This window comes from Galleria mellonella, unplaced genomic scaffold (genome assembly GCF_026898425.1).
Source record: "Galleria mellonella isolate WM207_F2 unplaced genomic scaffold, CSIRO_AGI_GalMel_v1 utg33, whole genome shotgun sequence".
NCBI lineage: Eukaryota > Metazoa > Arthropoda > Insecta > Lepidoptera > Pyralidae > Galleria > Galleria mellonella.
This window is the reverse complement of record NW_026442079.1, coordinates 6,632,790-6,660,162: the sequence shown is the minus strand read 5'-3', so window position 1 is coordinate 6,660,162 and position 27,373 is coordinate 6,632,790. Positions and strand designations below refer to the sequence as shown.

At 31.8% G+C, this 27,373-nt stretch overlaps 1 protein-coding gene across 1 annotated transcript in view; it reads left to right on the top strand.

The window, feature by feature from the left end:
• The window catches only part of LOC113518090 (discoidin domain-containing receptor 2-like), a 252,127-nt gene that overhangs the window by 200,393 nt on the left and 24,361 nt on the right, over positions 1-27,373 (top strand). The window lies entirely within an intron of this gene.

Here is a 27,373-nt window from a genome sequence, read left to right as displayed (position 1 = left end):
GTTTAGGAAACAATCTAATCCACTTGTTTGTTTTAATTATTATTATGGTTAACAGTATATATACCTAATTGAATAATATGAACGCTTATAGATTAATTCAATGTTAACTACAATAGCCAATAGTGGAACTGCAAAACAATAGAACTCACAAACAGTGGCATCGGAGCGCTTTGCTATATCGAACATTAATTAATTAAACCAATCCAATCGAATTTCCAATTAGGATCTAATCGCGATGTCGTCATTTCTGATAGCTGTTAATAGTGCGTGCATTTACGAAGTACGTCATACACAGAATGTTAATACATTGTTGTCATTTCCTTTATAAACGCGGGCAGTGTGGACAATGTTTTTGGGGTCTTCAAGAGGTTTATTCGGTTGACATTTGGGAATGCTTTTGCGGAGCATGAAAATGATGTCTAAAGCAGCGTCGTTACGGGAAAACACGTCCCCAAAGAGCGTTGTGCCTAGGTTATATAACAGCTTGTGTGAACCACCATTGTCACAGGATGGGAGGAACAGAAACAATTACGTGCCGAGCGATCTATTGTCTCAATGTTTATACGAGCCGGTGCAAATTAAATACAACATATTGTACAACTAGCGGTGCAAATTGTTCATTGACTATTTTTTAATGAAGAAATGGAGGAGGGCTTAATATACATTGTATCTTTATCAACATTTATATTTTATAAACTAGTTGACCCAACAGACAATGTTCTGTGAAAAGCTATTGGATTATGAGAATCCGTCTACAGTTGTTAGGATCTCAACGAATATTTGTAAAAATATCTGAATTAATTTAGTCGTTCTCGAGTTTTGCGCTTAGCAACACATTTAATCATTTATTCTTACTTATATAGAATACTATGACAAATTAAATACTAGTCTAATATTTTAATGTTCTGTGTTAGCTTCAGAAATGAAAGTAAACTAAAATGTTTGTACAAGAATATCAAAATTTTAATTATATATAGACTACATGGGGGTCTAGTGGTAGATGAAATGACGACCTCAAATGCATTGCCTCAAGTCAGTAGACGCAAGTGACTCAAGACTGTTTCTTATGACAGACTATGGGGACAGCTTATGTTCAACAGTGAACAGATAATGGCTGATATGATGATGATGATCTACTAATACCAATTTTTAATCCGAGCTAATTTCACTGACTTCACTTCTTACAAAAGAAGAAAAATTATCAGAATTGGTTGTTACTTTTCTTACAAAAAATAAACTTCCATGAAATAAAATCGACATAATTACCTAAAACGAAACGCAGACACGTCCCCCGCGTCGGAACGACAGACGCGAATAAATAAGTCAGCGCTGAAAGGCGCCTATTGAAATCGAAATCGTGTCAGCCTTAGAACCCAAAGGTATATTTCTTGTAAAAACGTCGCTGTAAACACGGATACATTATGTGAAGGCGGAAAGTAGCCATAAGCCGGATACAAGACGTAAAGTGCAGTATAGTAATGTACCTAATAGTGCTCCATACCAATGGGCGAAGATTTCCCTTGAGACCTGGTCAAAGCAAGGGGAGCGTGTAGGAAACGCCGATTGATTGTTAATTTATAATGAACGAAATTGTTCACTGGATACGTGCTTAATTGAATTTTTAAAAACATGTATAATATTTCGGTCTGACGATTGAAGACAAAAGTAATTTTGGATAAAATGCACAAACTAGTTACCTATGGATATGTTTTCGTTTCTTTTAAATAATTTTACTTTTTTCACTATAGTACAGTTCATAAACAACTTCATCGAAAACAATATATTTATATGGTGTTTTTTTTATTAAAATATATACATTAAAGAACAAGTTATAAGAATAAATAGTTGGTATTAATGAAAGCAATTTAGACGTAGATTCCAATACAAAGCTAAGGCTACATGAAGTGCTTAACGCAAACAAGCTGGCCCATTCAATCGACGTCGTAATCAATGCAGCCGCAAACCGCAGACTGGCCAAATAGTTGTGTTCCAAAACCTCATCATTACATCCTTGACATACACATCAAAGCACACGGAACATCGATAACATAATGCTATGTGATCGAGCTCTTGCAACGTTTAGAACCAAAAGCCACAAAATAACAAATCCCAAATTTCTACCGAAAGTTCTAACTTTTCTTAAAACAAATATCATGGGATTCGTACGGTTACTACAGACTTTCCATTTCGTTCGATCAAATTATAATATATTTGAGGTTTAATATGTCATTGACTTCAACTAAATTTATTGGATTTAAGTTATACGAAGTAAATTGCATAATTTATCATTTAGTATATAATATTTTGATTATTTTTCATTGTAGGCCCCAAGATCTGATATAGTCCCTCTCTAGATACTATATACCTACGCTGAATGTAATTTTTCAGCATCCTCCATACAAACTTTCATTCTCTAATTAACTTCCTTTAATTATATATATATAATTTAATACATTTTTTTTAATTCTGAACATATACTTGTATTATGAGGTAATTTCGCAAGTTATACGGTTAAATATAAAAGGAATTTTCTTCTCTTATTCTAAAATGACATATGTAAATATATATCAAAATAATTGCTTCCTTTTATACATTATATACCCATTATAGTCATTTATCCTTTTCAGTACTAGAAAATGATATGAAGTATATAGCAACTAATAGACTACCTCGTTCAATTTATTAACAACTTTTCCTTTACGGGTCTAAACAGCATTGCAGAATACATAATGTTGCTCGTCAAAGAAGTATACGACATTTTAGCCTCTATTGTGTTCACGTAAACATGATAATAGCATCCACTGTTCTGACAGCCGCTATAATTGGAAACGTCACTGTGAGTATATACAAAGAAAATGAATATTTGATTAGCGTATTACAAGATAAGCTCACTCCCATTGTATTCGTAATCATCTATGTACTTAATATACCTCGTTAGTTAGCTAATCCCTACCATAGGTAAGTAGGTATATTGGGTGAAATAAATAACAATGCTTCTACTAATAGGGCCTTGTTATTACATAAACCCTACACCAGTTCAGTTCAGTTAGGGGGGAAAAGGGATTGTTAGTAATGAGGACTAAGAATCCCATTGCTAGCAATATATCCAACCAGGTCGACTTCCTCGCGATTTCCCATGGAAACTATCATGATTAATTCCTGATGAATTCATCATGATGGGCTAACTGGCCTGTTTTCATCCTCATCTAACACCCTTCACTGGTGCTCCGCCAGCGTATCCCATTAGCGCAGGCGGGGTTACCATTCCATTTTCATCCAATAAAAAAAATAACACCAGTTCACGATATAGATGATAGCTAAATAAAATTCTCTAAGATGTTATTCTAATCTTTAGTGAACTCTTCTCTCAGCTCAGTCTTTAGTTTTTAGTCTGTCATGTCTGGTTATAACAATTCGCTCCAACGAAAGCTACTGAGATTCTGCCGCTAGCCAGGTCGACTTTAGAAAAATACGGTAACTGGGTATACATTATGTTATAATAGAAGTTTTAATTACTTATTAAACTAGTAGGTGTTTTCTTGAATCCATTGTCTTCCGATCTAGTTAGAATTTCATAAGGAACTTTGTTAGTCTAAGCCTATATCATAAAAGAACCTAGGTGATTGAAAATAGCATCTTTTTCAAAAGTTTCTAACTGGAACATAACCTGGTAACAAAATTTTCTATAATATTACAAAAAAAAAGGTAATACTTAGCTGATTCTTTAAAATGTCGAGATTTCGCTCTCGAAACTTTTTCCTTGTTACATTTTCATGATTTTCCTTTAATTTTAGACATTTCACAAAAAATATATATTACTTGTACGTATCTTCTGTATTATTTCATTTACCTTATTTCTATGATACGAGTATCATGTAATATATAGGAAAAGTATAATATGAGAATTTCTTACTTGATGACTATTTATATTTTCTACTAGGTGTATCCCGCGGCGCTGCTCGTGAGAATCGGTATATAAAACATCCTAAAATAAAATATGATGTACTACCTACTTATTTTATAGCTTTTTATATGTGATTCTTTAGATTAATATATTTGTTTTATTTATGAACCGATTGGAGCAAAACAAACACTGAATGTTATGTGAAGCAAATCGCAACGCATTGGTTAAAACCACATTCAAATTGATTAAGATATTTCTGAGATTAGCGTACACAAAGGTACAGACAATCAGACAAAATTTCTAAAAATCATTGTTTTGAGTTCTATAGCGTTCATAAAACCTCTCTATAATAGTTTTTCTTATAAATCTTCTATGTACAGATAGCGAATAATTACGTTTTTTTATATATATTGATTGATTATATTTTAATTATAATTTCGACAGAATTGCAGAAAAAATATAGTAGCTTATTGTCTAGAATTTTATTCATAAAACTTTTTCTTTGTTACTTTTTTATAAAACAATTGAATTTAGAAACATCATAAAAATCCCGTTGATTTTAAATATGTTTGTACGGATATTTAGCTTTTTCCTGTAAGACCGTGTGATACAAATATTATACCAAAATGTAGAGAGAAAATGATGTGAGAATTTCTACTAAAAAGTTAGAGAAAGCACGTTTGTATTCTAATGATACCAACTTGTATATCGTAACGTGACGTCGCATAGTGTTACAAATACAGTACGTATTCCAACTGCATCGGTCAGCCAAGTCGTGCGTATGCAGATTTGTAGAATATGGATGTTTGAACGCACGACCGCTTTTTGCCACAAAGTTTCAGAATTGCAAATATATATATTTGCTTATTATTCTGAGCCTCTTATGTTTGTTTAATTTTAATAATTTATCTTCCAAAAAACGGTGTACAAATTAATTATATATTTACACAAACTTACGCATTTACTGCAAAAAATCCCAATTTGCTGTGTCTATACAATTCCAGGGCATATTTCTTAACATTTCTAAAAGCATTAGGATCCTTAATATCGATATATTTAGTGACGTATAGTTCCGTGGTTACCTCGAAGATAAACTGGCATCAAAAAAACTCGGTAAGTACACCGAATTTTTTTGATCAAAGCAATACTTCAGATTGGATCAACGATTAATGCGCTATAAATCGCAAATCCGGCCCTACATGGAGTATTGTTTACTTATGAGCGGGAGCACCTAAATACCAGCTTAAACCCTTCGACTCATTGCAACGACGAGCTATAAGAATTGTTGATGATCCCAAACTTACAAGTGGTATTGAACCCTTAAGTCTTAGAAGAGATTTTGCCACTGCGTATTCTACTGTTTGTATAACGGACTGTGCTCAGATAAATTAATCAATATGATACCCACGGCTACTTTCTACGATCGTACAGCTCGCTATTGACAAGGAGTTCATCCCCATACCTTAGAGCCTAGATAGTCGCGTACAATGCAGTTTCAGAAAAGGTTTCTCCCTCGAACGCTCAGATTATGAAATGAGCTCCCTATCGAGGTTTTTCCAAGATACCAACATGGGGTTCTTCAAAAAAAAGGACTAAAAAGATTTCTTCAGGAGCGGCAACGCATGTGTAATAACCTGATATTGCAAACTATAGGTCTCTTCATCTTCTGTAGTCATCATCAGCATCAGTCATTATACCAGCCATTATCTATCTGCTGCCATAAGAAACGATTCTGAGCTACCTGCATGCACTGGCTCCCTACAATATATTTGATCGTCGCTCCATCTAATGGTGCATTGTTCTACGCTGTGTTGGCCCATACAAGGTGGATATTCAAGAAACTTTCTTTTCCATCGGTTATCGCAACTTTGAGCTATATGACCAGCCCATTGCCACTTCAGCTTTCTTATTATTCGGACTATGTCGGACACTTTAGTTCTTTTGCAGATATCCTCATTTCGGATTCTGTAACGCAAAGAATTTTCATTAATTGTGACTGTATGTTTCTAAATGAAAAACATATAATAAAAGTATGGAGTAAAAACCTTCAAATATTACGAACCCATGATACTCTTTGCAAAATATAAATAAATTTATTAATTATCAAATTATATAAAGATGCAACAAACGACGATAATTTTATTATAAACAAAACAATATTTATTCACAAAATTAGCTCAAAGGAGTGTATGACAAATTTTGTCTCAAAGAGGAAAATTTGAATTGTTGAAATACAAACAGTGACAAGTAACAACAATTATTACGAAGTTACAGTGAAAATGGTTAAGATATTAAGAACAATTTCTGAGAACTGAGTTACTTTCATGCTTTAATACGTAGTTTTCATAACTAATTCGTGATGCATTGACCCGAAAACTATCGTATTGTTTATTGTAAAGTTATACAGTTGCGTCATACAGTCGCATTATTTACATTTATTTTAAATACTAATTTATTAAATATATATTATAATCGCCATGTGGTCCCGGTATAGAATAAGCCATCCCTTCCTTTCTCTTAAGTGTTGTAAGAGTAGTCTAAGGAGGGAATGGATGGGCAGCAGCGTCCATCATAACACGTCTCTAAAGCCTAACTGCGGATGTCAATCCGCCTGCCAAGCATGGCAAAACCTCCAACGGGAGGCTTATGTTCAGCAGTGGATAATTAAGGGCTAATATGAGGATGAAATATTATATTATTTTAGTATAGGTGAATAATTAATTAAGATAAAGAGTAAACTCCATTTTTGGTCAAATTAACTATCAAATTTTTAATTTAATAATAAATATAAAGTAAAATACTATCACTAACAACAGAATGATACTCATTATAAATTGCATACAAGCAACTATGTTCTATTCACTTCGTTAAAGACAAAGGAAATCGAAGCGAATACTCCTGTACAGTTTAGGGTTGCCATCTACTACTACAAACGGCTGATACTGATGTGATATACTGAATGCAAAAATAAAGAATGACATATATCTTTCATCATGATAATTTAAACAAAAAGGTTCTTATAAAAAATGTAACAAGAATTTTACGTAGATATAGTTATCGCCAATTAAAACTTTTTTTAATGTAAAAGACTCTCTCTCTCTCTCTCTCTTTCTCTCTCTCTCTCTTTCTCTCTCTCTCTCTCTCTCTCTCTCTCTCTCTCTCTCTCTCTCTGTGTGTGTGTGTGTGTGTGTGTGTGTGTATGTGTGTGTGTGTTTGTGTGTATATATGTATCTGTATGTAATGAATACTAATTATAATTTACTTGTACTATTTTATGTACACGCTAAGCTTCGTACTAATTATTAACTACAAAATTTTATTCACTTACCTCCTTCGTGTTCAACATCCCTGCAGTGATGGGGTCAATACTAAAAGCCAAGTTAGTTACGCATCACTAGACTTAAACCAGTAGGTATATGTGTCCTATACATGTCATAGATATTTATAAGAATAGATCACATACTTTTATATGGAGAGACGAATGTCAAGAAACGATCTTTTTAATGCAAAACAAAGCACACCACTTTCCTAGAACTTTTTGTTAAGATACTATACTATACCTACCATTAATATAATAATATTTTTGATAATTATATCACCAAATGTAGAGTAGTTAATACGTACGATACCTACAAATCAATACTTGATTAAATATTAAAATATTAAATATTGATTAAATAGCATACTCACATAATATCTTAAACATATAATATATCTTCTCTAGTACTTTTTTTTTAAGTTAACTAATTATTATTTTGATATAAAAACCCGAAACTTTTTATTTTAAAAATAATTCTACTTTAGGTTCTCAAATTATCAATATAACCTATAACATACCAAACAATAGAGTCGAATTTATAATATTTTCCCTTTTCGAGGTCAGTTAAATACTTAACGAATATTAATGGTAATGTAGTCGTGTACTATAATAAAGTATCTAAAGTCATGTTGAATATAGAAAGGTAATACAATAAAAGCCTTATTAATGTATTAGCATTGATAGAGCTTTTATTGAATTAATTTTGCTAACTTTATTGCAATATTCTCCGTGTCTACAACTAACTCCAATAAGTGAAGCACTTCTATCGACTTACCTGTAGAAAACTTGTTACACTAACATAACTTGCTGCATCAAAACTTTATCAAAAAAATAATACGTTGGGAATACAGTTCTTAGCCTTTCACATCTAATTTAAAAAAGACAAAATCGTCAATTCGACATTGCACGTACCTAATACGTAATATCTTCAATGTTTTTTATTTGTTTAATTTTGTTTATCTTATAAGTTTATTCGTATATTAGTGTGATTAACTTTGGTTTTTGGCCACAACAGAATATCAGTGTTTTACTCTTTTGAGGACAAAGCAATAAACTGAGTTGTGACCTTTTTGTGTTTCTGTGGCGTACTCACGAGAAATTGTGTAACCTCTTTTATATACTTTCTTTTTGTTTTTTTTTTTTTTTTGTGTATGTTTTGATTTATTTCTTTAAATATGTACCAATAGCTAATCTTATTTGGGTGCTGTAAGTAATGCAAATAAATTATATATCTATCTATTACAATTATTATTTACTTATAGAACGTATATACATATACCAAAAATAATATCTAATATAAAAGCGCTTACCTTTCTTCATTAGTCACGCGAATTGTAAAGTAAAATTACAAAAGCAAGTCTAATTCATATGAAAACCATCTCTGTACTCGAGATCGGCAAATACCTACATGAACACCACAAACCAAACATTTGCTACAAGTTGGGATGACCGCACCTAACTAGCGAATATCAACAATTACTTAAGTTGACGCAGCGGCCCGGAATCAAAAGGCTACTTGGCTTAACACAACTCACTAATTCAATGCCCACAACATGTGAGTCAATTTTGCCATGAACTCCTTGATTGATTAAACCTTTGATATTATGGTTAGTCTACCTCCGTTGCGGTTGATAACATATATTGACTATAGACTCGTGATTTATAATGGACCCAATGACAAGATAAACTTTAATTGACAATCTGATAGGTACACGAAGATTTGGAATTGTGTCCTAACAATTGATTTATTGATTATCATCATCTGCCTACCCTTATCACAATTATTATTTGGGGTCGGCGTAATATGTTTTTTTTATCCATATTACAAAAAGAGTTGACTTATAGTTTTCGACCGGCCGCCTGCCTGACGTCAACTTTCTTTGGGAATGCATTTGTTGTTGGTTTCAGCCACCTACGATATAGGAAATAATTGAGAAAAAAAGAAAAGGAACATTGGAAATGCGTAAAGGAAATTGGTGAATAAGAGAAATAAGGGACTTATGTGGGAAAGGAAAGCCCCCCCCCCTTTCGCTGCAGTGTTCCAGTCCTTTCCACACTACAGTTGTGGAAAGGACTGGAACACTGCAGCAGCTCGGGAGGCCGAGATCGCATGCCTCGCATATGCCCTTATTCTAGATTCGGACAAATTTCTAGAGAAGATCACCCCTGACACATTTATTGAATTTATTTAAATCTAATTTTTCAAAGTAATTTGAGTACCTCTGTCCTATTCGTGTTTCTACCGTGAAGCAGTTGGATTTGCATGGTTTTTATTATTGGATGATAATGGATTGGTAACCCAGCTTGCGCTACCGGTATACTCCAGCAGCGTACCAATGAGGGATGATAAGTAAAAATGAAAAAGCAGGTCAATTAGCCCACCGTAATAAATACACCAGGAATTCAGCACGATGGTTTTCAGGGGGGACAACAAAATTCCTCCAGTTTTTGCATGGCTGTTTCGGTTTGATACAGCAGTGAATTTACAGGGAACAAAGGAATAACACCTTAGTTTTCAGGAATGGCAGCGCAAAGGCGTATACTCTGTTATATCCATGAATCTGTTTGTCTATAAGTGATGGTTACTATTTTCCATCAGGTGAGCAGTCAGCTTGTTTGCCCATGTTTAAAAAAATTCTAAACTTGTTACAATTTGAAGTAGCTGCTTGCTCGTATTTTCCTATAAAAATAATTAGCTAATCGCTCATATTAAAATCTATACATAATTATAGATCTTTGACAACAAGAAATCATGTAACTATATTTAAATATATAAATATATATTTTTCATTTATAGATTTGATATAAACCATCCTTAAAAGACTTTAAAGCATTACAACCTCCAAAGTATAAAAATCATACACATGTACGTTTTATTTTAAGTACTTATATTACTTATAATTAACGATATTTATTACTTGTTATGCTCTCTTATTATGAAAGCTAACCACGAATTTCTTCATAAAAAATACACTCGAATTCCTTTATAAATTCTCCAGCTAAATTCGCAGAAATTGTACTAATTAGAACATCCGCGTACTTCCTCCTCTCTGATGTTTCAACACAAATGAGAAAGCATAACACTTATAACATCATAATACTCTTCCCTGTAAATACAGTTTATTTACAAATTGATTATTTTTATAAATAAACCAGTACTTTCGAGGGAAGCTTAGTTTTCATTCCAACAACAACAATTATCTGCTACTTAAAAGGTATTAATGTTTAAGGTATAATAAATAGTTAATTAAAACCATTTTATGTCACTTTTTCTATGATCATTAAAAGCAATTTTATCTGTAAAAAGTAATTATTTCTCGTGTTTGTATATACCCTAATTACATTATACAAAATATATCATTGACGTGAAATAGAATGTCGATGGTGTGGTCGTGTCCGTCAAATATTGTTAGGGGGCGAGAGAAAATATTATTCTTAATGAAGTTTAACGGTAAATTTCAAAATAAAACCGTATAACAAGCCGTAGAACGTTATTAAATTGCTTTGGTTATTATGGTATATTCATTGAAATTAAGAGTCCACTCGCTTTTGCCTGTCTACGCGTATTTCCATCAATAGAATAGACAATATTATAAAATCCATTTTTAATCCAATATTAAATAGGAATCAGCCAAATGTAACAGCTTTATAACCCCGTCAAAAAAAAAGGGAAGCAAGCGAAGTGGATAGGGAGCAGAGACGCATTTTTCAATCCAAACGAAGCCAAAGCAACGGTAATCGAAACATATTACGCTATTCTCCTTGCAGGGATTCAAAAAGATGTAAAAAATCGAACACGTGTCGTTTAGTCCGCATAGGGGCCGAGATTATGTCAAGGGAACGAGAAATAACGACGAAAATATAATGATATTATTCTTATAATAGATTATTATAACATTTAGGTTTTATATTACATCTATATCATCTACTAAGTTACTTAGATACGGATATACCGTAAAATTTTATACGATTTAATGTTGAAATAGTTATAATTATTACTGAATAACATAAATACCTATTTTTTTATTATTTTTTATTTTTATATAAAAATAGATAAGATCTGACATAATATGGTATATATAAACAATGTAATAGTCAATTATTAGTTTAAATTTTCATTTTAATAACAATACTCAGAAATATTGCATTATTATTTTTAATTGACCTCAATAAGGATGAAATTCTCCATTAGACTCTATTTTATTTGTACATTACACGATGTTGTAAAAATTATATAAAATTTAAAGATATTGTTTCTAATTGGAAAACTTATTTCTATATCGCCTTGTGCCTCCTAATTTCAACAAAATTTAAATTGATTTTTTAATACAATTTTAAATAAGTGTATCAAAAACACTTCAACTCGTTTAAAAAGTTTTTTAATAATATTCTAAAAAATCCATGATTTATATATCGTTAAAAATCATATCGTCACTACATCGTTCACCGGAAATAACTCCTCCGGCCCGACGCTACCAGAATTTATAACTGCAGCGTCTCGCTCCGTTCATTACGCAGACCCCTGCTCTTTAGATAGAATTACATACCTACTAACACCATCTAATAAACCTCATAGATATGTTGATACATATCACAGATGTTAATAAAGTTTGTACTCTTCAAGTGAATAAATAACTGCGACTGGTGAAATTGAAAATCGTGATTTATAATAATACTGTCTTAAACGTGAATTCAATGATCGTCTATCTTAAATAATTCTGTAAATTGATTTAAAAAGAGCCACTGCTGATTTTTTGAACAACATAACTTAATATATATATGATATATATGTATAGTTAAGTTCTGTTAAAATCATCACCATTTTCATATTAACCCTTAACCGTCCACTGCTATATATATATATATAGCATATATATATATATATATATATATATATATATATATATATATATAGCATACTGAAATTGTATGATTTTCTCTATCGGCTAATTATAATTACTCGACAAAACAGAAAGCCATCGAGGGGCAGCGGTGACGAAAAAGTTGTAACTTATAATTATCAAGAAATACTAAAAGACTATACATTTACATATATAATATAGTATATAATATAGTAATAAATATTATACCGAATAATATCGTAATTATATACAAAAACCATATAATAAAATGTTTACACTATGATAATATTTTTAAAATATAATCATTATTAAATAATTCAATTTTATTCTTATTCCATTCTACTCTACAGTAAATAATTTTATTTATGGTATATTTCTACGTGATATAGAGACATTAATTATACTTTGTACTGTTAACTACCGCAATATGATATTCGATTTAAAATTAATAATAATTTGATAAACCGGATGTGTCCGGCATGACCGCAATTATTTCAGAATATCAGATAATCCACGATTAATTCGTTCATCCGTGAATATGGCACATGAAACTTTGCTGAATTATTACATTATTTGACGTGAATGTAAAAATATAGAACAATTTTGCAAATAAATTGTTCCTTTGATATATTTTGTTTCTAAACGTCATTTAAATAATCTAGAGAATTTAATTTAGAAAAACCTGTTATTGGCCATACTACTCTGTTATAAAATGTTTGTTAATTTTATTTGTAAAGCGCTGCTGGTTTTTTTTTTTTAATAAATAAATAATCAGAACAATAGGTTTATTGTCTTTTATCGTAATCGACGGTTACATTATACTATATATCAATCAATACTAAAATAATAATATTTAATATACCATTATATATATATATATATATATATATATATATATATATATATATATATATATATATTATAATAGTAACTTCCCTAACCCTATTGTTTGGCGAAGTACTAGTGAGGGGTGATTTTGAAGTCATTTTGCTCATCGTGACGGTTTCCAAGGGATTGCATTTACTCATAAGTCTATTTAATAAAGAAGTTTATTATCATCGAGTATGCTGGTCTTCGTTATTAATCCCAACCTTTCTAATACTTATTTTTTTTTATTATATCCGCCCGTTAATTGTCCACTGTTGAACATAGACCTCCCTCATAACGGGATTTTGTAGTTGTTATGCTTTCCAGGTGGGTTAGCAAGCGCATTAGGCTTTAGTGATGATAAAGAAGCGCACTGCTACTGATCTCTCGTACATTAAATTCCCTTAGTCGTCTTTTACGACACCCACGAAAAAGAAAGAAATTACCTATTCTATAACGGGACCACACGGGAAATGCTGTCTTCATATTGAATATAACTTCGATTACAAATTGAAATTAACAAAAAGTTTCATCACAGATTCGATCTCACGTCCACGGATAATGTTTTGAGTCGAGATAATAAACAATGAAAATAGCGTTTCTTTTTTTTAACCATAACAATCCATTAACACCCCATTACTGCCATACTTAACATTACTACCCCATTACTTACCACGCTTCTCTGACCATTAGAGGAGAATATTACTATAATTACCAAAATTGTTATTTACTGTTACTTTACATGTCGGCCGGGTGGCCTGGCATATTTATATTTTGATTTCTGCTCTTTTTACTTTCCTTCATTCGACTGTTATTATATTCTAGACCAAAGAGAGTAGCAGATATTATATTCTTACTCTATTGTTACACTGCCAAATCTTTTGTAAAGTCCTTATACTATATACCTAAATGTAAAAGTTTGTAAAGATTTTAGGATATTTATTTTTCAATCACACTTAAACATCGTTGCTTGTTTGCCACCTCAATGGTATATAAAAAAAGTACAAATAAATTTTAATAAAGTTTGATATACGCGTAAGTGACATTGAAATTTAACATACAATTTGTTCTTTAAATACTGACCATCTTTTACCCGCGACTTTGTCCATATAACCAGGATATGTTCACTGACTGTTGATATAAAGTAGCCTAAAACCTTCTTCATCTCATTTAGTACGTATATACCAAATTTCACAATAATTGATTTAACGGTTAAGACGCTAACGAATAACAAATAAACAAACTCATTTTCATCATCATAATATTGATAGGGATTTATCGAGCAAAATCGCTGTATGTAGCAAATACTAGGCTTTATATAAATATACTAGACTTTTTTTATTTAGTCACTATTAATGTAAATACGTTACTAAAGCTAATATTTTATCATTTTATTATTAATAAATAAAAACGAAATTATATGTATACATCTTCATCATCATCATATCAGCCTTTAACTGTTAACTGCAGAACATAAGCCGGGGAGGCTTATGGGGGTTTGCCAGTAGTTGCTTGGCAGAGAGTTTGGCAAAGCTTTGGAGATGTTTTAAAAGGGCTGCCCATCTCTCGTCCTCCGTTAATCGACTTTTACGACAACCATGGGAACGAAAGAGGTGGCTTATTCTATGCCGGGACCACACGGAGCATGTATGTATATATGTATACGTACTACATTAATAACGAAGTTATTTACTTAATTAGATTGACGCTATAATAGAAATTAGCTTCGTTAATTTCTTCAACTAAGATGATTTAACAAAAGCATAAAGTATATCTAATTACTGAGTACAAGGTTTGTGTACCTACTCCACATTTCCTTAATTAATATTACGTCACGTCTCGCTACAGTTCCACTGAGTGAAACTAACGAACTGAACTTGTTTATATTTGATAAACAAATGGGTATTATGTTCTACAATAAATAGGCCTCCTCAGTTAAGTACCTTCTTAGTGTAACTTTTTTATTAGACGATACTGAAATTATAACCTTGCCTACGCTGTCAGTATACACTGATGGAGCTGGAGATATCACCTATTATTCTATTAAATAAGGGATGACAGGTGAGGATGAAAGCAGGTGGGTGGACATAACGAACTCAAAGAATTAACCACAATGATTTCCAGAGAATATACTAAACAGGGTATATCGTAAATAATGGAAATTCTAGACTGTTGCTGACAGCCCCTTCCCCTTCTAAGTTGGTATTACATAGGTATCTAATATTAATAATATCTATAATAATAATATCTAGTATCTAAACAAGATTTCAAATCATATTCATATTACTCAACACAGTTCTTATTCAGTAAAAGTTTCTAAATCAGTATACATAAGTTACTTTCACTTATTACTAGTTTTTGCCCGCTACTTTGAACATATTATATGATTTAAAATTGAGCCCAACAAAAAACCGACTTCAATTATGGCACAACCAGTTATTTGGATCTAAAAAAATTAAACCACTAAACCGATTTTAATAAAATTTCTAGAGGATCAATCAATCTATAAGTATAATTTTGATTTCTAATGAAAAAAAAATTTTAAATCAGTTTAGAATAATTTTTACGTTAAATCTTCAGGATTACAATTGTGAACAGTCAAAATTTCTAAAAATTATTATCTATGCTTCTATTACACTTATTTTTTTTTTAAATATCCCTCTGCATCGTCTAGTTAAAATTCTGTTATATTAGTAATATTTAGAGATAGTCGTAAATTATCTGTAATTTTTAAATATAAGTATTGTATAGACGCAATTTTTATTATATGCTAAAAGTATATAGATATCTACGTGACAGATGTCACAGTTAATATATTCAATGTAATGTTAGAACATCATCGTTCGTGACCCAACCTTCAGGTGCTAAGTGAAAGCGAAATGTGACTACGAACAACGCATTCTAATGTCACCTTACGTCTGCAGACAGTTCATGGTAGAGCTCGTCTTTAAAATCATTAGAACAAAGAATTCTTTTATACTTTAAATGTATTTCTACATTCACGTTTATTTTTATTTTATTTCCTCCGGTAGTTAATACAATTAATTTGAATAGACACTTTTATACCTATAAGGCCACCCCTTTCTTTCCCGTAGGTGTCGTAGAGGCTACTAAGGAAACTTAATTATGGAGAGGTGCGGCCCTCTTAAATTATCACTAAAAGCCTAACTGTGGTTGCCAACCCCACCTGCCAACCTGCCAAGCGTGACAACTTTTGGATAACTCCCCTTATGGGGAAGTATAAAGCCCAAGTCAGGCCGCATATGGAATACTGTTCTCACCTGTGGGCAGGAGCGCCACAGTACCAACTCCTTCCGTTAGACCGCATTCAAAGTCGGGCGGCTCGAATTATCGATAGTCAACGCCTTACTGTCCGACTTGACCCACTGAAACTGCGCAGAAATGTTGCATCTCTGTGCATCTTCTACCGAATTTATCATGGGGAGTGTTCTGAGGAATTGTTCGGATTGATACCTGGCTGCTGATTTTCACCACCGTACAACCCGCCACAAACTAAAATTTCATCCCAATCATCTGGACGAGTGGCGGTCTTCCACCGTGCGTTTTTCAAGGCACTTTCTTCCACGCACAACCATTCTTTGGAATCAACTTCCAGCAGCAGTATTTCCGAACCGATACGACAACATAACCTTCAAGAAAAGAGTATATTCCTTTTTAAAAGGCCGGCAGCACACCTGCAATGCCGCTGGTGTTGTGAGTGATCATGGGCGGCGGTAGTCACTTACCATCAGGTGAGCCGCATGCTCGTTTGCCCCCAGTGTTGTAAAAAAAAAAAGTCTTATGTTCAGCAATGGATAGTTAACAGTTGATGCAATACCTATAGGTGTTATTTTTTGTGAGGAAAAATATAATGGTACCCCGCCTGTAATATCAATGTATGCAGGCATGTAACTAGTACATAATGAAGGTAAAAATAAACTCAGATCAATTATCTTGATTAATTTACCACCATTTGAAGACGAAATTCTTTAACCAGTGCGTGTTGCAAGTGATGACCTACGAAACCGAAACATGTTCCTACGCAGTTGCCCATATGAAAAACCATCAAGTTACTCAGCGAGCTACGAAGAAAATTATGCTCTTTTTGCCTGATGAAATCCGAAATGAGGATATCCACATAAGAACCAAAGTGATCGACATGAATCGAAGGTTAAGCAAGCTAAATTGGCAATCGGCTGGTCACATAGCTCAAAAAAATTATGTAGCGATTATCTCAAATGCATTTTAAGGAGTCAGTAGAAGCAAGTCACTCGGGACCATTCCTTATGGCAGTTTATTGAATAGACCTATGACTATAATATTAATAGCTGATATGATGATGAATTAAACAGGATTTAACCACGATGGTTTCCAGGCGGGATCACACGAAGGACAATCGGCTACTGTTTAATTATGGTCAAGGCTATCAGATTCCAATACTAACAACCTCTTTCACCCGATATAGGTATTATGTTGGAGAGACAGAGGAATCCTTACGTGCGTAATTATCATTGGATCCAAACATTGAACTTTATTTCTTATCTCACAATGCAGGAGCTTGGAAACTTCGTTAAAATGTTTCTCCAATAAACAACTTCTGTGGTATTTCCTTTAGTGGCTAATACACTTTCCTAGAATTTAAGTGCTAAAGTTATCTGTGATATTATTTTTAACTAATGACAGTTTTATACAACTTGTATATTTAAACACTTATGAAGTATTATACTTGTATAGTTATTTATATATGTATATAAGTATTTAAATACATACTCATACCTTTGAAATTTATAGCTAATTGTTACTAAAGAATACATAAATATTGTATTAATACAATTATATATCGTCATTACATTGAAGACCTTCGTGGCACAGTAATAGACATATTACTTTGCGTAATGAGCTCCCAATTTCGTATTAATCAATCGATCGATAAAATTATTACATTTTTGAAAAGTAAAATTTAAATAACACTTGCATGCTATTCAAATTTAAATTAGCGTTTAATATTACGTAAACTTAGACAAAAAAGAAACAAAAATTGAATAGATTTGGATGGAAAGTCTATTGATTAAATATTATAAAACTTAATTGAATATTATGAACCCAAAACCATAACTTAATTACGTAATAAACTCCAAATGGCCTAATTCACTACAACCCTTTTACTGCAAACTAACCGAGCACTTACATATCAATATTTAAGTCTTTAAACAATCATCATCATCATATCAGCCGTTAACTATCCACTGCTGAACATAGGTCTCCCCAATAAGGAGAGTTTGCCACTGATTGCTAATTGGCAACAGCAGTTAGGCTTTTGGTAATGTTTTAAAAGAAACACTGCTGTCCATCCCTCGACAATTAAGTTCCCTTAGTCGCTTCTTACGACACCTATGGGAAAAGAAGGGGTGGGCCATTCTATGCCGGGATCATACAGCGATATACTTACATGATACTATAAAATTTTGTTGCTTTTCGATTTGTACATATTTTTATTAATTTTACAAGTAGAATTTTTTCTTAAAAAATGCCAGTCTCTTCGAATACAGGATACATTCTTACCCATAAACGTTTAAATACTTCGACATCTATTCTCATCTATAAATATATTGTTTAGAAATAATCGAGGGAAACCACTATTCGTTTCCACACTGTATTTCTAAGCCTATAATATACATATATACACTTGTAAGAATTGTATCATAAAAAAAAAGAAATTTAATCCTTGTAAACCAACTGAACAATCGTAAATTACTTTAAACATACACAACAACAGCAAAACGTAAATAAACAAACATACAATTACACCTGTAAATTAATGCAAAATAACCAATTGCAGTTTACAGTCGTTTGTGTTTCAAAATGAACACTGAACTTTAACAAAATTTATCACGTCTACAATATCAATCTATTCTGCTGTATAACCAACCATTCAGAGTTGAACAGTATCAATTTATTTTGCAATATAACCATTCTGAGTTTAATATCGTCGCAGGTAAACAATAAGAGATTCCAGTTGTTATATTGGTTCGTAATGTTTATTGTTTTTGTTCAGATTTAATGCAAAGAATTTGGATGTAATATGACTCTTAATTCTCTATCCCTATGGTGATAAGTGGAAATACAATATATCACTAAATCTTTCACATATATCCAAAATTCGATAGCGACATCAGAAGCATTTTTGTATAACTAAGGCGACTGAAAAAAAACTTGTAACTAGAGGGTGCTACCCTCACAGGAGTAGTAATAGTATCAACTTTTTCATTTTTATCGTAATAAGCTACTATGGGAAAATGCATCGCAGCAATAACTCGTAATATTTGTAGTATAAAAAAATAAATTTGGTTATTTGATTAGAATTATTTAGATAAAATAAATAAAATACCTTACTATTAGTATATGTACAACTGCCAACACTCAAAGATTGATCATTACCAGACGTACTTTCCAAATTAGTCATCAATCTCCAACTGCCATTTTATCTACGCATATTTTGCAATATGTGTTTCACTTCTAAACGAGGCATCTTCATAAATATTAATAGATCATTGTTCAAAACCTAGTATTAACTATTCAAATGATATGGAATTTCGCAAACGAATACTTAGTTCAGTAAAATAATTAAAAAATAAACCTTATATTGGGCATATATTATGATGGATTTTTACGACTGTGATAATTTACAAATTTTCTATAAATAATATAACAATATTACTTATAAAATATGTTTAATAAAAGTATTGAAAGTTTTCCAAACATTGTCCGACAACAACTTCTACACTCATTATTTCGTAGCCTGCGGTCTTCCGCTGCCTCTGCACTAGAACCACCCACAACTACCACAAACTACATATTACATAGGTACATAATATTCAATATACTCGTATAACATAAAAATGTACTAATAAAAATTGAAGCGTAGTGTAAAAGTACATTAGTAATCGGGTATCAGCACCTGTTATTAACAAATTAAAGAGAGCGGCATCCCAAAGCGTCGCAAACACGTGTCAACACGTAGTACGTTATGTTGAACTAACATAGTGTTAAATTACACAGCCCAACTGTAAGCCAACGATTTTCCCAAAATGTAAATCCGACGATTGACTCCCAGACAAACCGAGCCAGCTCTACAGCTCGAGCTCTTGATTGTCGCTCCTAATATTTGGATTTACAGAGCGCTGAGCTTAATTACATAAGCGAAACGTTAAAGCGTATGATTAGTTTGCGTCGAGTACCTTACAAGGACCATTTGCTGATTGCCCGTATCTATTTCTAGTGTAGAACAAAACTGAAATTGTAAAACACTGTTTTATCTGATTTCAATATTTATTTAGAACGCAGTAATATGGTGGCTAGGTAATAGAGTTTAAACAACAATAAAAAATGTATACTGCTTTGACTATAAAAAATCAGTATTTAAATTCGAAGTATAAGAAATATGTCATAAAATTAGGGAAACTTTTACATTACAGATAGACCGACAGTTTGTATATCTATCTTGTTATAACCAGCAAAGTAAATGTAGCCTTCTCTTGAAATAAAAAGCTGCATTGATCAGACGTTAATTATTATATATATGTTATAAAAAGAAATTTCTAAATTTCTGAACTAAATTTAGCGAAATTTCATATTATTATTTCGTATCAAATTACCGAATTAAAAATAATCCCAATATTATATAACATATATAATAGAAGAAAAACGTTCACAAATTTTTGAATCGACCCTTAACGAACGAAAACGACACTATGATACAAAGAGAAACTATTCATATATTTTATCGGAATATCAATAGTCTTATCAATTGCGATATAGTGTTATTATAATTATTAATCAAACGAAGTAATATAACTAGCAGGTGTGCCATACGTATAATGAACCTTAAAACTTCAAAGACTTTATTAAAGCTACTCTACTCTTTAATGCTATTCTTGAATCAAAAACTTAAAGTTGCCAAGTGTCTTCTTGTAATGGAACTTATTAAAATACTTATATAGTTCACTTAAGGGAATAAGTTGGTACATCCAATATTAAAATCTCTTGGGAAAGAAGCAAATACATAAGTTGGTACCTATAATTTTTATAAGCACTCAAGCAAACTACTTATAAAAGAATATTCTTCGTTATATCTTACGCTTCGAGTGTCTACAAGATTCAGAGCTAATAAATATAATGCAAGTGGCGAGCAAAAAGTGGGAAAACAAGGCTAAGTTACATGGATCGTAGCTTCATGAGTATGGGACCCAGGTGGTAGCGACCCGCTCTCCATTTCTCAAAGTGAATCCACATTGCGGCCCGTATTTTATAATGACAGTGGGAGCTTGCTCGAACGACGTATGCTGGCTGCCCACTCAAGGATTACCCACCGTTAGGGTTGGGCGATTCTTGCTCAATTCTTTTTATAAGTCGTTTTGTAATCTTCTTTCAAAAAGGCACTTACGGTTTTTTTCTAATAATACTGTTCTGAATTTTGTATTATTATAGAATATTATTGACTTGAGAAAAATAAACTTACAATTTTTAAATAAGTTATAAAAATAAATACCTTTAACTGAATATTACCGGACTATGGAATATACGACTTCTAACCGCTTTTTTATTTTTCTTTAGTTTGGTATTTACACCAACTTGATTTTATAAGTTCACTTCAGATTTCATTACGGTCGTCTTTTGATAATCTCATCAATGTTTTAAAATTATATAATCAGTTATTTTAGATAGATAGATAGATAAATAACTTATTTGCATCACTTACAGCACACAAATAGCAAAAGACACAAATGCAATGTGAAAAAAGATAAAAAAAGGTACATTGTATATGTAAAATTAAAAAAAAAAAACAAAAACAAAATTTTTCAAAAGATTGTGTCACAAAAGTTAGAAAAGGAATCAAATAGAAAATAATTTTCATACATTCAACGTTTCTTTTCAATACAAAAAAAGTATCCGTTTTATGCGAAGGACTGTAACACGACGTAGTGTTTAGGAGCAAAATCTAACTGTTCTTTATTCCGCCTTCCTTATACCAAACACTATAACTAGATGTTTTGTTAAAATATTATAGAAAAGAAACTTGTATCCTTACATAATGATCTCTACAATATGTCAGCATAAAGGGAATTACGTTTACTAAAACATTTACCTTGTTGTTCAATTTGATATTGTACATTATTAATAACTAAGTCTAGAATAGTACGGTAATACGAAAACATTTCATTAAATAATTACGAGAATTGTAACGATCAATCAAGAGAGCCCACACATTATTTTATAATGTTGGTACATGTTAATATATAAAACAATCAGGGTCTTACAGGATCTACTGTTAGGCTTCGTGCTGGAATATTCTTGTAAAATTTGATAAAATATATCTAGGCATGAAATCTCATAGTTACAATAATTACGTAACTTACGTATATATTTTATATGATAACTACTAATTTATATATTAATTTGAATTAGTAACAGTTTTAAGTTTACCTTTTGTATAGGAATATGAATCTATTGTTTTGATAATGTATACTACACAGACAAAAACTAGACCGCGTTGTTACCAACACAGTATAAGTATTATAACTATACCGAACGTTGATCTTTCGTTGTTGTTCCTTCCATAAAAGTTCGTTATCTCATCGCCACCGGTAATGATAGCGATCGAGAAAACACACGAAGCATTTTAGGAACTAATTCGTAATTCATGACCTCTCCGATATCTAAGAAAAGTTGGACTAGAAAATTCTTTTTATATAAATTTTATCTTTATTGTATTTATTTGCACTATTTAAAAAAATACTTAACTACATTTTCAATTTGATATTTAGCTTTTAATAATAATAATAGTCTTTATTAAATAACAAATTACACCTAGTTACATCTACTAGCCACCGAACTAGGCCGAGCCTATATCTTAGTGCTTTTATATTTTAAAATGCCATATACTTTTAACGATAAGGTCGCCCATTGAATTACCTTTGGGAGCATTTCTTGTAATTGTTTGTATTTATAATAAATTGTCTACTGTAATCTTTTGGAGGAAACATTATCTATTTATCTACCCAAACTAAATTTACCAAAGTTCTATTCTTAAATTTGCCTAAGTTAAATTCGAAATTTATTTATTTTATCGACATTCATTGAGGTACTCTTATTAAGTTATTTTTAGTATTTTTGAGTGTTTTTTAATATTTATATAAAAAATTTATTCCCCAGATTTCAAAACGTCGAGTGTATTCCTGATTCTTAGAATGAATAGATAAATAAATACACTCACGACAACTATCTCTGATGAAATAATTGGCGGAATTTAGCAACATTTTACTATTGTAGTGATCATAATGTTTGATATGTCCTCAATAAACCGAGCATCCAACATAACAAGAGACTAGCATACCGTCGTCACTCGAATTTAATATTAAATAGAATTTAGTTACTGTTAAAAAATATTAAATTAAATTTGGCAACATTTAATTCAAGTACAAAATACTCTAAGCTAACGCGTGGAAAACAAGCAGTGCACATTTCTAAATGGGTATAAATATAAATAAGTATTTCGAAGTAGAAGTGGAAATGTCGGTCGCACACCGCCGGCGAGGTAACTAAGCTAATTAGTGCTCCACTACATGCCTTGTTTAAGGTTTTTCCCCACGATCTTAATTAATGCATTTACTGAAGAACACCTGAGATCCGGTCTCGCTTAATTTTTAATTACATTGTAGTACTAGTACGGTGTACTTTGTCAAACACACTTGCCCCAAGAATGTAATATGACATGACGTTACATCCTAGTCGGTTAATTAAACCCTGATAGCAATAGAAAGCAATAATCTATACTAATTGTATTGACTATACATAAAAGTGAGTGGAAAGTAAAAGGAATAAAGTTTGTACGTGCTGTTACAGAAACTGCACGAAAAGTGTAAAAAGGAAATATTAAATGGACGACGATAATCTGCCGCAATACACTACTAGGTTTTGAAATATATTTGTTAGAAAAATGTTAATAAAGACAATAGTTTTATTTTCATTCTATTTTTATAATAAATGATATTTGTATATAATTATAATGTATAAATGTAGATGTGTACCATTTATTTTATATTAAAAAATAAATTCTACTACGTACTGTAATCAGAGGCATTTATCGAAAACTACCGTTATGGTGAACATAACGCTCAACATACTTTTCACCGAATATATTAGAATTAATTTGTTATCCGTATTTTCCATTGGTAAGTGTAAGTTTTTTTTTAGTCCAATTGAAACTCGCAATCTTTGTGGTCATAAGTCAAAGTAGTATACTATAGTGCCACTGAATCATGACGCTCTCGCTATTTTATTTTAATTTTTATTAATAATAATATAGTAATATATAATATACCTTAAATATTATGATATTAAATAAAATAATGTCTTTAAGTATATTTGAAAATGTCTCTATTATTATATCTTACATATTATATATCAGGGTGATAAGTTACAGCGGTCCAGCGGACTCTCGTATGAAATATTCAACTGAAAATAAACGACAATATTATTCTCAACGTCTGTTTAAAGTTGTTTTATTTGTTTTTCTTTAAAGTTGAGAATTCTGCTAAAATTCCTTCAATTTTAATCTAAATAGATAAACTAAGATATACTGTCATAATCTCAATAGAGCTATTTTCCTCGAAAGAAGAGAATTATATTACCTATTTTAAAAATTATAAGTGGGTGAAATCGAAATGAAACTACTTCGAAATGCTCGTATCTTTTTTCGAATACTCTTTTTCTTGTATATTGTACTCACAAAGGACTAAGGCCTTACAACATCTTGACAATAAAAATGACTGTTGACATATTTCTAAATTCAATTCAATTAAATTCCTGGTAAATAATATCGATGCAGGAAAAAAATATCAGTTCAAATATTTTCAAAAATAAAGAATATTAAAATATTTTTTTTTCAATTATTTATTTCAAATTAAAGAGAAAAGAAACCGTATAGATACGATTAAAATATTTCTGACAATAGAAATTCTATTGAATCGAAATTAAAAGACAAGGCTGGCAAACCGGTAGATGCGACATGGAGGCCTTACAAGTCGGTATGACAGAAATATATTCCAACAAAATTGACGTACCGTTTGTGAATAATCTATTTCCACTGCTTTTGTCTTATAATTTAAATACACATAATATTAATATTATATTTTGATAAAAAATATTATTAACATTGATATAACTAATGTACAGTTGCAACGTTGAATATTCTTTTAGCAACAATATTAAGTTTACTTTTTGTACGTAAACGACGCCTAGCCCGGCGGTGGCGTCTCAAAATGAAATACTTTAGTAATCATTGTTGGGTAGGTCGGGCGAAATGAGAGTGCACTAAATGAGACCCTTTGAGGCAAATACCAACTTAGATAATGAGGATTTTCACCGGGAAAACTCAGTTTTGTAATTTGGACTCGGATCCTTGGGAACCCTTAACTTTTGCATTGAACTTTATAATTTAATGAGCTTAGTGAAAATCGTTGGTTTTCTATTTTTAATATACAAATAAGAACTCATAACAAACAAAACATATATTTTTTACAGTATTTTTTAGGCCATATGCCTAATACGGGATAACGAGATAAAACATACATGGCTTGTACACGATGAGTTACTGAAAATATTACTACGTTTTCACTTAGTGTGTTTTGTGCATCATTTTAGCGCGCCGCCGTTCTTGCCTCCGCACTTTCCGCGGGCACTCCATTACTGTAACACACGGTAACATGTAGCCGCAACACTACCTACTGTAAGTACCCCCGGGCGACGCGAGAATATGTCACATGTCCCGTAACGCCCACTCTCCCCCTACCGTGGGGGTGTGACACTGGAGCTGAATTAAATAATGGATTGCTTTGCATAGCCGCCAGCTTATTCTATTTACTCATAAATAAAATTTATGAGCTAAGTTACGCGGCAATTAACTTTGAAAAATTTGGAAGCGAACACATGGTTGGTTTATTATGGAAAGGTGTATTGGAAAGGTTATTAGACGATTTTTTGACCGCAACGATATAACGATAAATATTTTACGTATTATTTTATATCATACGCACATAAAATTAGTACACTACTAAAGTACTGTTGATTATATAAAACAAAATGTTATATTTATTCTTTTCATTGTGCGATTAAACAATATTTTACGAAGCAAAAGACAATTCTGAGGAAAGTACCATAACAAGCTACAGACAGCAACGAAAGATTTTTATCTCGCGCCGCTTTGTTTCAAGTGTCACCCACATTACCGGCATTCTTATCATCTTCAGAATTTAAATAGACCTTTATACTATTTTTATTTTAAGGGGCATGACAACCGCAACACAACACGACCCACCAAAATAACCTTCAAACTATGCCGTACCTAGTAATACGCATCTGTAAAGGGGAGGGGCCGGGTTTGTAATATTAATGGTATTGCCCAAGGTATGCTTGGATTTTACTCATTAGGGGTATTATGCGGCCGTTTGCGAAATGATAAATGAGTATAGGATGGTATTATGAGAAAAGCGACTTGCGGACCCGGTGGTGTTTTGTTAATGTTTTACTATGGCTTTGTAGGGCTTACAAATAAGCTGCAAGCTTTTGTGCCGGTTGTTATTACTGGTGCTTTCAATTGTATACGAAATTTGTTCTTTCATTTGTAATCAACATAATGTACAAGATCATTTATGTGTAAACAATACTTTTCACGAGTCGAATTTCAATGCACGTTTGTGACTTTGAACAATTGGAATTTGGTAATCTGTTTTTGACGTAAAATCTATATCTGTAATAGCTAGTGGTTTATTTATGTTGTTATAATTACTGCAGTCCACGCATATCAGCCCACACCTACGTCTACTATAATTCATCGTGTAGTATAAATTATACGAGCGCAATCTTGGGAGGGGGGAATAGCAATTAAGCCGAGAACCTCGGTTATTTACTGGCACATATAAAATGTGTGCTATCGGACATTATTAACGGTGTAATATCGCAACAAAAACTGATCAATACAGCCTCCAATAATAAGGTGGGCAATGTTCACGGTTGTAGGTATAGATAGATATGTGTAATCGCATTTGTCAGGGTACAAATTTCATTTTTCCAAAACGTGCATCGGTGCAGTTCATTGTACCAAATAGACATTGTAATACTGTGGCTCAATCTATTTTAACCCATTTCTAGTAAGGTGCTTAAGTAGAAACAGAGGGAATTACTATAAAAACAAAACATATATACTATGTAAAAGATTATATGTATTTATAAAAGAATGTTCAGATAGGTATGACAGCAGATAAGAATTAATGAAAGAAAAAGTATATTGTGCATTCTCCAATTAATGGTAAGCAAAGACAATAAAGTTTTAACTGTATCGTATTGACAAATACCTTAGTACTA